This window comes from Trichechus manatus, unplaced genomic scaffold (genome assembly GCF_000243295.1).
Source record: "Trichechus manatus latirostris isolate Lorelei unplaced genomic scaffold, TriManLat1.0 scaffold00023, whole genome shotgun sequence".
In the NCBI taxonomy this organism is placed as follows: Eukaryota; Metazoa; Chordata; class Mammalia; order Sirenia; family Trichechidae; genus Trichechus; species Trichechus manatus.
The window spans coordinates 15,092,857-15,105,582 of NW_004443959.1; positions in this window are offsets into that span (position 1 = coordinate 15,092,857).

Genomic DNA, 12,726 nt, shown 5'->3' on the forward strand with positions numbered 1-12,726 from the left:
AGCTGGTAGGGGACCTCTGCATGAATCTCTCCTCCCTCTCCGTTCTCTGTCAGTTTTCTCACTCCATTTGGTGCTTGGCTGAGTTCTTTATCTCTTCGTTTGATGTTTTAGGGTTTCAGGATTGTTGTATTCTCTGTTTGGCTTAGTTGTACAGATCTTGCTGTGGAGGGATGGCGTGGTGCTTCTTCCTAGAGCACCATTTTGCCGGAACTCCTGGCCTAATTTAAATATTGTCGTGTCTCAGGGAATACGGAGGCAAGAGGAGAGCGAGAGAGGGGAATAGCCAGTTGGTGGAGTAATCAGAAGATATACAACATTTATCAATTAAGTTCATCATGTTATATGGGCAGAGTTCATGGCGCCCCAAAACAATTACAATAGTAATGTCAAAGTTCACTGATCATAGATTACCATAATAGATATAATAATAATGAAAAAGTTTGAAATATTGGGAGAATCACCAAAATGTGACACAGAGATTCAAAGTGAGCACGTGATGTTGGAAAAACGGTGCTGACAGGCTTTCTCAATGCAGGGTTGCCACAAACCTTCGATTTGTAAAAAATGCAATATCTGCAAAGCACAATAAAGCAAAATGCAATAAAACAAGTTATGCCTATATTTAAATATATACTCACAGTTGCCATCAAATAAAATTTTGTATTTTTTATCCATCTTAATATCTAAAACGACTTGCTTTATAATAGATGCCAGAGACTAAAGATTTTCCACAATTTTTATTTTTACATGATTCTAAAATCGCAACAGATACCTCTATTAAAATAGTCTGCCAGTTTGTAGAACCCAGGTTGCAAGACCTGTACATGTTAAACGGTCTTTCCTTCCTCCAGCCTCACTCAATGTGGAAGCCTTTCATGTCACCTGCTGTATGAAAGAAATAAGTATTTATAGGTGCTAAATATGCTACCTTTAAAACCGAAGAAGCCTACCAGATATCACACTTCCTTCTTCGTGGTGGGATAATTTGGCCTTTCCTTTGAAGGTGATGTCCTTGTATGCTCCAGACTGATTTCCCCCTCTCCCCCCCAAAAAAACCTAAACTCAAAGCAGTCGAGTCTACTCTGATTCATAGCAACCCTATAGGGTAGAGTATGACTACCCCATAGGGTTTCCAAGGCTGTAATCTTTATGGAAGCAGACTGCCTCATCTTTCTCTTGCAGAGCCACTGGTGGGTTTGAACCAGTGACCCTTTGATTAGCAGCCAAATGCTTTAATCTCTGTACCACCAGCACTCCTGCTCCAGACTGATAGACCCTTAAAAGGTAATCAGGCTCCAGAATCCCATAGAATGTATCTTCCTCTTTTTGGAGTGCAAGTGCCTTACTAATTATCAATGTACTTGTCACTTCTAGCTCATCTAGTCCAATTAGCAGGATGTCATAGATAAAGTGTAACAATGTGTATTATGTGTATTTTCCAGATGATCCTTTTCCCTTTGTGCTACAACAGTGGGTAGGAGTTAACATAACACCAGTGCAAATCTGTACATATATGATGGTGTTCATTTTAAGTGAGTGCAAACCATTCTGATCCTTTCTCTGGTAGAAATGAAAAGAATTCATTTTCCAGATCAGTAGTCACATACAATGTACCTCATCTAGCAAAGCCACTTCATATAGTGCAGAAGTTACTACTGGGGACTTTTTTTAGTTGAGCTGCAGCAGCCCATTGTTATCCTCTAGGATCCTTCTGGCTTATGTAGGGGCCCGATTAGTGAGTTAAATGGAAATATGATGAGGTCTGCCATCCTTCTATCTTTTAGGTCTTCAAAGGTGGCTATAATCTCTGCCATTCTCCCCAGGATGTGATAAACCGTAATGGTTGGGAGTCAGGAAAAGGTAGTTTCAGAGGCTTCCACTTAACAAGAGAATTATAACTTGAAAGAAGGCTACGAAAGGTCAAGAAAAAAGTTGAGGTTGTGCCAAATACCAAGAATGTCTCTTCCATCTACACATTGGGGCAACAGAGAAATGACTTTTAGGTGGGCCCATGGATGAATGAATCCACTGTGAGCCATTCCTGGGCCAGGACTTCCACAAGTCCCCACCCTAAATGAATGGCATGAGGATGCTACAAGTCTCAAAGTATAACTTTCATCTTGGACTCTGTGTCCAACAGCTCCCAAATCCCTCAAATTATTTGGGAATTTCTCCATACTTAGCACACAGTTACCCAAGTAAATGGCTATAGATCCCTTTGGGGAAGGATAGAGAGATACATTACTCTGTATTCTTGGGATCAGGACTTTATTTTAGTCTGCAGTTTTAAGTGATGAAACTGGTGCAGATTCAGAAGCTGGGCAAGGTTTTGTGACTTTTTATTGGGGTTGGTGCCCTCAATCTCCTGATCATACTTCCCTGATTCTTGGGGTTGTATGGTTATGCAATACTTTTGTTGACTGCTCATCTGCCTACACCTTGAGGATGCTGCATTCTATTAACCATCTCTATAGCTCTCTGCAGGTCTGTTACTCTGGGTACCCACTCTGAATTTGATGTTCATTTTGAAAGTTGCCCTCACCTTGTTGCTTATGGTTAGTGTATCCACATGGCCTTTTTGGTTTCAGGATCCTATCATTCCCATCGCTACCACTGAACCTAGTCCAGTAGCAGCATCTTCTATCATCAGTCCCGGCCCACAGAGGAGAGCCACCACCAATCTTTTCAGTGATGTGTTACCTTCTTACAAGTGCATTCATTATTGCTTTGATAAGCAGAGAATGTCCCAGGCCCTCTTGCAAATCAGAGTCACATGGTGAATTTTCTGGCCTTACATAGCATATCCACTCATCTCTAAAACAATACTCCAAACCTTTGATCCCTTTGTCTACCATCTGTTATGGTGATTCTGGCATTTCTGCTTTTCTTAGTGTGGGTTATCTCTTTCTCCTAGATTCTAAGAGCCAGCCTAGCAGTGCATTAGCACAGTCTCCTAGGGACCTCAACAGAGTGTGAAATGTTATTTCCCAGGATGTTTCTTCCATATCTATGAATTCTCCCTTTTATACCTCCATTTTTCACTCTCATTTATTCTGAACCCTCAGTATGCAGTCCCTTCATATTCTCTAGGTTCCTGTTGGTAGATCTTAATGAGATCCTGCAGCCCCTGTCAGATTTAATCTCTTTCTTCCCACAGCAGGCTCTGTCTTTTCCCAGTCTCACCTAACAGGGACCCCTTTTTTCTCCAGTCAGGGCTCTGAACTTACATAGAAGACATGACATGGTTGAGAGACCAACCTACTCTAGAGATCTGCTATTCTTATGATTTATTTCAGCACCTAATCATAAGCGTTTTTTGCTTTAGGTGAAAGTTTACACAGCAAATTAGTTTCTCATTCAAAACTTATACACAAATTTTTTTGTGACTTTGGCTGCAATCCCCGCATTGTGTCAGCACTCTCTTCATTTCCCTTTCCACCCTGGGTTCCCTGTGTCCACTGGTCCGGTTTTTCCTGTCCCTTCCTGCCTTTTCATCTTTGCTTTTGGGCAGATGTTGCCCATTTGGTCTCTTACACTTGATTGGAATAAGAAGAAATTTCCTCACATACGTTGTTGTTTGTTTTACAGCCTTTGTAATCTTTGGCTGAAAGGTGGACTTCGGGAGGGGCTTCAGTTCTGAGTTAGCATGGAGTCCGGGGGCCATAGTCTCAGGGGCTTCTCCAATCTCTGTCAGACAGTAAATCTGGTCTGTTTGTGTGTGTGTGTGTGTGTGTGTGTCTGAATTTGAATTTTATTCTACATTTTTCTCCCACTCCATTGTGATCCCTGTCAGAGCAGTCAGTGGTGGTAGCCAGGCACCATCTAGTTCTTCTAGACTCAGGCTGGTGGAGGTGCTGGCTCATGTGGTCCATTAGTCCTTTAGGCTAATATTTTCCTTGTGCCTTTGGTTTTCTTCTTTTTCCTTTGCTCTGGATGGCAAGGTATCAGTCGAGGTATCTTAGATGGCCACTCTCAAGCTTTTAAGACTCCAGATGTTACTCACCAAACTAGGATGTAGAATATTTTCTTTAAGAACTATGTTATGCCACTTGACCTACATGTCCCCTGGGATCATGATCCCCAGCCCTCAGACCCAGTAATTAGGTCCCTTAAGGTGTTTGGATGTGTCTAGGAAGCTTCCATGACTTTGCCTTGATCAAGTTGTGCTGACTTCTCTTACATTATGTGTTGTCTTTCCCTTCACTAAAGTTAATACTTGTCTACTAACTAGTTAGTAATTTCTCTACCACTGCCACTCCCCTACCTCATAACCATCAAAGTTTTTTTTTTTTTCTGTGTATAAACCTTTCCTTGGGTTTTTATAATAGTGTCTCATACAATATTTGTCCTTTTGTGATTGACTGATTTCACTCAGCATAATGCTCTCCAGAGTCATCCATGCTGTGAGATGTTTCATGGATTCATCATTGTTCTTTATTGTTGCATAGTATTCCACTGTGTGCATGTACCAGAATTTTTAAAATCCATTCCTCTGTTGATGGGCCCTTAGGTTGTTTCCAGTTTTTGCTGTTGTGAATAATGCTGCAATGAGCATGGGTGTGCATGTGTCTATTCATGTGATGGCTCTTATTTCTCTAGGATATATTTCTAGTAGTGATATTGCTGGATCATATGGTATTTCTATTTCTAGCTTTTTAAGGAGGCACCATATCGTTTTCCATAGTGGTTGTACCATTTTATACTCTCATCAGCAGTGTATGAGAGTTCCAATCTTCCTGCAACTTCTCCAACGTTTGTTATTTTCTGGTTTTTTTTAGTACCAGTAATGTCAGGGTGAGATGGTATCTCATTATAGTTTTGATTTGCATTTCTCTAATGGCTAATGATCTAGAGCATTTCTTCATGTTTTTATTAGCCAACTGAACGTGTTCTTTGGTGAATTTTCTGTTCATATCCTTTGCCCATTTTTTAATTGGATTATTTGTCTTTTTGTTGTTGAGTTATTGAAGTATTCTATAGATTTTAGAGATTAAACCATTGTTAGATATGCTGTAGCCAAATTTTTTTTTCCCAGTCTGTAGGTTCTGTTTTTGCTATTTTGGTGAAGTCTTTTGATGAGGATAAGTGTTCAACTTTTAGGAGCTCCCCGTTACCTAGTTTCTTTTCTGGTGTTTATGCTCTGTCAGTTATGGTTTGTATTGTATTTATGCCATGTATTAGAGTCCCTTGCATTGTCCCTATTTTTTCTTCCATGATCTTTATCATTTAAGGTTTTATATTTAGGTCTTTGATCCATTTGGAGAAGATGAGAGTCTTTGTGCAACAAGGAGTGCCTTTGGCTCTCACAGCTACTCTTCGAAAGCTAATTACAAGCTTTCATCTTTCGTTATGTTTTTCCAAAACAACAATTGCCCCAACAGCATCCAATTAATTCTCTTGTCCTTATAATCATTATTTGCCTCATATTTCTCAAGCACTTGATACATTGAAACTGCTAGTCCATTTCGTTTCATTGATTTGTCAACCTTGTTCATCAACAATGAACATTTTGACAATTGAACCTCTACATTTTGCTCAGGCTTATCTATGCTCCACTTACAACCTGTGATGATATCTATACTGCCCACCATCCAGCAGATAATTCAGTTTTAGAATCCGATTTTAGTATCTGCTTTTTCAGAACACTGTCTGTACCGACTGTTGAAGAATGGGTTCTCTGGGAGGGAGACACTAAGATAAGAAGTTTATTTTGGAGTGCCCTTGGGATTAACAAATGCCAGTAGAAGTAAAATTTCAAGATACCAGATGGAGAATTTAAACTATGATACAGTTAAAACAAAGACCTCAGCCAATCTAACTAGGAGCTCTAAATCTGGGATGACCTTTCAGAGTTGTGATAAATTGGGGCAAGGATGCTAAAAAAATTATACCAACTATAGATAGTCATTGAATTCAGGCTACCCCCAGAAAGTAGACTTTACTTTGGGAGAAACAGATCACTTCAGCTGAAGACTGAGCCAGCAGCATTCCCAGGAACTGGGATAAGAGTGCCTTCAGTTCTAAAGTAAGGGGAGGGATGGGTTCTTTCAGTGACACTAAAAAAACCCAAAACTAAACCCATTGCCTTAGAGTCGATTCCAATTCATAGCAACCCTATAGGACAAAGTAGAACTGCCCCACAGGGTTTCCAAGGAGTACCTGGTGGACTTGAACTGCTGACCTTTTTGTTAGCAGCCATAGCTCTTAACCACTATGCCACCAGGGTTTCCTCAATGGCACTAACAATCTTTAACAAGATGTCCCTCTTCCTCATATTTATCTCCCACATGAGTAGCTTAATGCCCTCTGAATTCATAAGGACACACACTACAAACACATTAGTAACAGAGATTTCCAAAAAATGACTCAAAATATAGAGTGTATACTACAGTATAAATAAAATTGTAGTTTATGCTGATTTTTGATTCATTGGTCTTTAAAGAAATGGATAGATGAGTTAACTAAATAAATGTACATAAAATATTTGAAAAAATAGGGCTCATAAAAGGAAAACAAAAGGGTTTTGTGGTAATAAGAATTTTGGAAACCACTATTTTAGGTATCTATAAACCTACCTGTTTACCTTTACTCATCTACCCTTTCTTTCTTCCTCTAATCAAAAACCATAAAGGCTGAAGAGACCATCCCGTGTTTATTCTCAATCCCCTCCTGTTTCTACATTTTTGACCTTTCAATTTCAAGTGGATCATTCTCATGAGAATGCATATATGTGTGCTGGCATATCCCAGATTACTCTCCTTTGACCTTACATCATCATTAGCTAAGTATAAGTTTCTGCATTGCTCAACGTTTATCCTCTTCACTGCCAAGCTTTTCCAGTGGGTTTTATACTCAATTCTATTTCTGTATTACTCATAGTTGCATCCACTCCAGTCTGGATTCTAATGCTTCATTGAAATGCCTTTTGTCAAAGCCACTAGATATTTACACATTGTCAAATCCAGTAAATTACGCATTAGACCATTTCATCCCATCTTAATCTTTTATTCTCTCTGGGATTTTTAACACAGGTAACCATTCCCTCTTCCTTTCCCTTCTTTCCATCACTGTTCTTGAATTTCATAATTTTGTATACTCCTGGTTTTGCTTCCTGCTTCTTTTCCCTCCCCGTATTTTCCTTGGCAACTTTCAAAGCCAGGAAAATTTTGAGTACTCTTCTGTCTCAGAGCGCACATCTGACCTCTATCTTTATCTTTTTATACCGTGATCACGGATGACTTTAAATTCTATCTAACCCAAAATTCATTGCCCATTGCCATCAAGTCTATTCCCACTCATAGCAACCTGGTAGGATGGAGTAGAACTGCCCCATAAGAGTTCCAAGGCTGTAATCTTTATGCAAGCAGACTGCTACATATTTTTCCTGCAGAGGCTGATGGCTTCAAACTGCCAAGCTTTCAGTTAGCAGCCGAGCACTTTAACTACAGTGCCACCAGTGCCCCTTAAATGCCGTCTAAAACCAAAAAAACAAAAAAACAAAACCTGTAGCCACCTAGTAGATTCCAATTCATAATGACCCTATAAGGACGGAGAAGACCTGCCCCCACAGGGTTTCCAAGGAGCAGCTGGTGGATTCGAACTACCGACCTTTTTGTTAGAAGCCAAGCTCTTACTGACAATTCCAAAATACACATCGTATATCCAAACAAAACATCTAACTTCCCAGTGGACATTTTACTAAGATGTCTCACAGATTTTCAAAATTAAAATGTGTAGAACTAAATCCCGATTTCTATTCTCCTAAACATGCTCATGTCTTTAGCCTAAAAAAACCCTGTTCCCTCAGACCACCTTGTCTTTGTCAGTAGCACCAATCTCAAATAATTGGCTCTAAATTTGCTTCAAAACAACCCCTCTCTTTCACTTCAGCAAGTCCTATTGATCATACTGCCACAAGCCTTAAATCTATCAATTTCTCTCGAATTTCCATAGCCACCACCTGAATTCAAAATATTTTTTTCCCTAGAATATAATAATATCCCCCAAGTAGTCCTGGATCCTTGGTCCATTCAAATCTATCATTCATATGGCAAACAGAGTAATAAAAAATGTCAGTGAATCATGTCACTTCTCCCCTTAATATAATTCAAATGCCTTCCACTGCATTTCCATAAGCAAAGTTCTCAACGTGCCCAAGGAGGCCCTGAGAGATGCGCTCCTAAAACTCCTTGCTCGCCATTTTGTTTCTAGTCCGCCAAACTCCCTAAGACTCAGTCTCTCATTTACTCAAGCATAAAAAAGTGCTTTATTTCCTCAGGGCTTTTACACATGCTGTGTCTTCTGTCTGCAAGCTCCTCCTATTTTCTGTTCTTCTAGATGGTCTTACATTAAAAATTGCTCTCAGTGATGTTTTTCTAACTACTTACCACTCCCTGTCTGCTTTTCTCTTTCACAGCACCTTACTGTCTTCTTCAAACTCTTCATCACATATATTTGTTATTTCACTGTTTTATTGTAGGTGTCCTCTGCTAAATTATGTATGAAATGAACAAGGATTTAGTCTGTTTGTCTGTTCTGCTCTCCATCAGGATCTGAAATATGATAATATCGATATATATTTGTCCAGTGAATAAATAAGGTGATGCCTCCATCTCTGTTTTCAGGCGTCAGGATACGCTGTGTCTCACCTTGGTCTTTAGTCATTGTATTTGACATGGAAGAAGCTGGAAAGCCCAATCACAAGGAGCTGTGAACTCTGTCCACTGCTCACAATATCATCTCTATTAGTCACATTATGGACCAGGATTCAATAGGCAGATGTAGAAATTACAGTGGGGTACAGAAAGGAAAAAAGACTTAATCTGTTAGATACAGGTCAGATACCGGAGTGCCTAAGGAACTGGTGACAATGCCTTGGATTTTGAAGAAGCCTCCAAGCCCATGGATGCAAATGCCTCAAGATGTGATGTCTCTTTCCCTATATCTAAAGAGCACAGAGCTGAGCCAGTGTAGGTGGTATGATGCTTCCCTTTTAAGTAGACAGTCGTGGAAGACAGCTTGGTGGGCACCTGGGGCAACAGCAGTAGCGATAATCATGTATATTTGAATGCATTTATTTTTCTATCAATACATGTATTATTTCCCTTAATCATTCTCAGTTGGAAAGATTTGTAGGATTGGCATTATCTCCATTTTACAGATTAAAAAAAAAAGAATCAGAGCGATAAAACCATGATTGCTTAGGTCACATCTTTGCCCTAGGTTTCTCATCTAACCCTCTTATGGAGATAACACATTACGACAGGGTTGCTGTTGGTTGAGGATTCTGCAAACACTTTGTTCACACTGACCTTTTGTAGAACTTTGCAATTTAATACCTAGAATTGGAATAAGATTAAGGATACTTTCTTTGTTCTTAGTTCTTCCTTTAATATACTGTGAAGCCAAGGATTGTGCCTCTAAAATATTCCCTGTAAAAACAATGTAACGCATTGGGACCTGCCCGCTGAAAAAAATTGCATTTTCCCCACTCCACAACATCCTTGATAAACTGCTCAGGATGGTGTGAGACACGTGGTTTCAGAAGCAGGCTGCTGTTAGCGCTCGGCCAGCCATAAATTAAATGCACACATGCCAAGTGAGTCTCCTTTTAAAAGAATCACAGTGATAACCAGTCCTTGCCATGAATCTGAAAAAAAAAAAAATGTTGCATAAACAACATCATTTATTAGCTCTTAAACTAGGGATGACAAATAGAAAAAAAGAAAGTTATGAGAAAACGTTACAACCATATATCTTTTTAAGAAAAAAAAATGCAATTTATTCCAATTGTCTCCAAAATTATGCAACCAAAGGAAAGGAGCTTGTCAAATCTCTTTCTAATTAAATTCATACATTTGTTCCTCTTCAAAAATGGCCACACACTCCATCTGCTAGTGCAAAATGCTTAGATTTTTCAGCCAATATTCTCATGCTAAGCTGTTCATACTGAGTAGAGGGGCACCAGGGCCCTGGACCTTTAAAGCATCTTCTGGAAGACAGTTAAAAGAATTTTCTGTTTGCACTTGAGTTATTTATCTTATGATAAAAAGATCGGATATTGCAGGAGATTTAAATCATCGGAGGGTTCAAGTTGCAGGCACGACACTGACAGGTTGATGAACATTTTTAGTGGTATGATAATTTGGTTGAAATGCAGTGATTCTTTTTAACAGCTCATATTAAATCAGAGGAGTTGTTAACTGTAGCGCCACTCAAAGAAAAGTCTCAGACATTTTGTGTGCATTTGCCACGGCTTGCATGCTTAATCCATGTGCTGGTTGCCTTTGCTTCCTACTGCTGAACAAAACCACAGTGCCTGGGACCACCTGAAGGACGTGGAAGCTCTGCTCACTTTCTTTCTTCTTCATCATGACCTCATTCCAATGTCCATTGAAATCCAGGTGCAAGCCTTATTTCCAGCCTCAGCTCAAGTAATACATTTCTATGGGACATCTTGCCAGGGCATCCCAGTCTGCAAGATTTCATTATTTCATTCACTCTTTCTATCATATTCATCTCTCTTTCACTCACTCAGTCTACAAATATTATTTGAAATATTTTTATTCTTTTTTTTTTTTTAATTTCTTTGCAGGAGCATAAACCTCTTCTTTCTCTGGTTCCAAATACTTACCACACTAATTATTTGTCCTTTATCTAGTAGTGTACATCTTCTTTGGCTTTATTACTTGTTTCTACATAAACTTTGTATCAAAGTGTCATTTAAAAAAATATATGACTATATAGTATATTATCAGGTAAAATTTAACCAGTTATTTTATTATTAGTATTATTATCTTATAAATAATAAATTCTATAATAAATAATCATCTGGCCATAAAATGGTTATTCTTCTTCTTAATAGGTAATACATTGCATGACGTTCAGGCAAGTTTTCTAAGAGCGAATTAGGTGTCATATTATTCGATTCTATATACTCACAAGCAATACAGTTCCTTGATTGCCCAAGTCACATAACACCCATAATATTGTTTATATATTTGGAAAATAAAAATTTCTTCCCTTGGATATGTCCCTTGTAATTCTGAGTTTTGGCAGTGTCATTTTATTGATTATTTTTGGAAGAGGTAAAAAATTTTCTCAGATGTAAACCATAAAGGATGTTGTTAGCTATACAGTCATAAGAAGAACCCTTACTCTGAAGAGCAACAAATACAGATTCTAGCCCCCTCACACTGTTCCCACTCTCTCTCCTGACCACCACACTCTGATCTTGGTGCCCTAGATATCCCCTGACCCATTCTCTTCTAACTAGATGCCAATCTTGCTAGCAATTGAGTGTCAAGTCCTTCTCCTCTTTCTTCAGACTCCTCTTGAAAGTCACCCTCTAGGTTTGGCTTCTTTCTTCCTCTTCTGCTACCAAATAGTTCTCTTTCTTCTGGCTGCCCCTCAGCATCTGCCCAAACCCTCTTTGAGATATATCTCACATCTAGTAAAAGGTGGACCTTTAATTTGAACCCAAGTTTAACTGACTTAGAACTACAGACTCTTTTCACAAACAGGTTCTTGGCTGCTTGATTTGAGGCTATATGTTCTCTTTCTCACAAAAAGTCCTTTCAAAATGCATTATTTTCAATTAGGGGCAAAAACATAAAGCTAGATCCAAGCAGTAAAATATTATCTTTTATAGGCTGATTGGACAAACCATGGGTTGTACATTGGCTAATTCACATGTGGACTGTTGAAGAAACTCAGTTGGAGCACATTTACCACTGTAGACATCAAACGTTGCATCACCTCCAGGGAATATCAAAGAACCTTATGTTCTCTCGATTCAGCCCATTGAGTGAAAAAACCCACACAACCTGAAGAGAAGCGATACACACGAAGAGAAATATTTCCCTAATTCAGGTGAAAAACATCTATCTCCTATCATTACATGATTTGGCCAGTAAAGTGCCGAAAACCTGGTTGATTTCTTGTATCCTTCATTGCATGGAACAAGAAGTCAGCTAATGTTTACGATGCAATGAAACAAACGAGCGATCTACCAGGAGCAAGAGGTTCCTGGTATGTGAGTAGATGTTTTATTTTTCCAGTGATGGGAAATGTAAAAACAGCAACATATTTTATCCTCAGGGAAAACAGAGCCCAAAATTTCAAAGCCACCTGCTGTACACAAACTCACAGCAAAACTAGCAGCTATAAGAGTGGCTTGGGTGGAAGTTTGCTAGAAAGACATAAACTTTTTGGTCCAACTCCTTTTTAGATGGAAATAAGCATTTAATTTTAGATGGCAAGATTATTATGTGTATACTGGTGCCTAACACAACATTCTTTTAAATTTAACTTTTCTGTTAATACATATATATATAAAGAATTCTAAAAAATTTTTCTGGACATTCATTTGGAAGAAAGAGATAGAGACAGAAACATACTTTTTAAATCTCTATCATATTCTAGGTAATCTGCTGGGCAACTTACATATTTTCATTATTTTAATATTCAAACTGACCCCGTAATTTTTTAAATGTTATTCTTATCTGAAAAAACATCTAAAACATAAAAAGTTTTATAACTCTCCATGCTCACACAATTGAATTGACAAGCCATAATTCAAACTTGTCTGTCTGACTGCAAAGCTCTTTCTCCTAATTCACATAATCATCCCAGAAGAAATCTTCATTCCGTTGTTTAAGCAACAACACCTTGTCTCGTAAGAGTTCAACTCATTGCTTTCCAAATTTTCAAGAAGGGTTTTCCCGT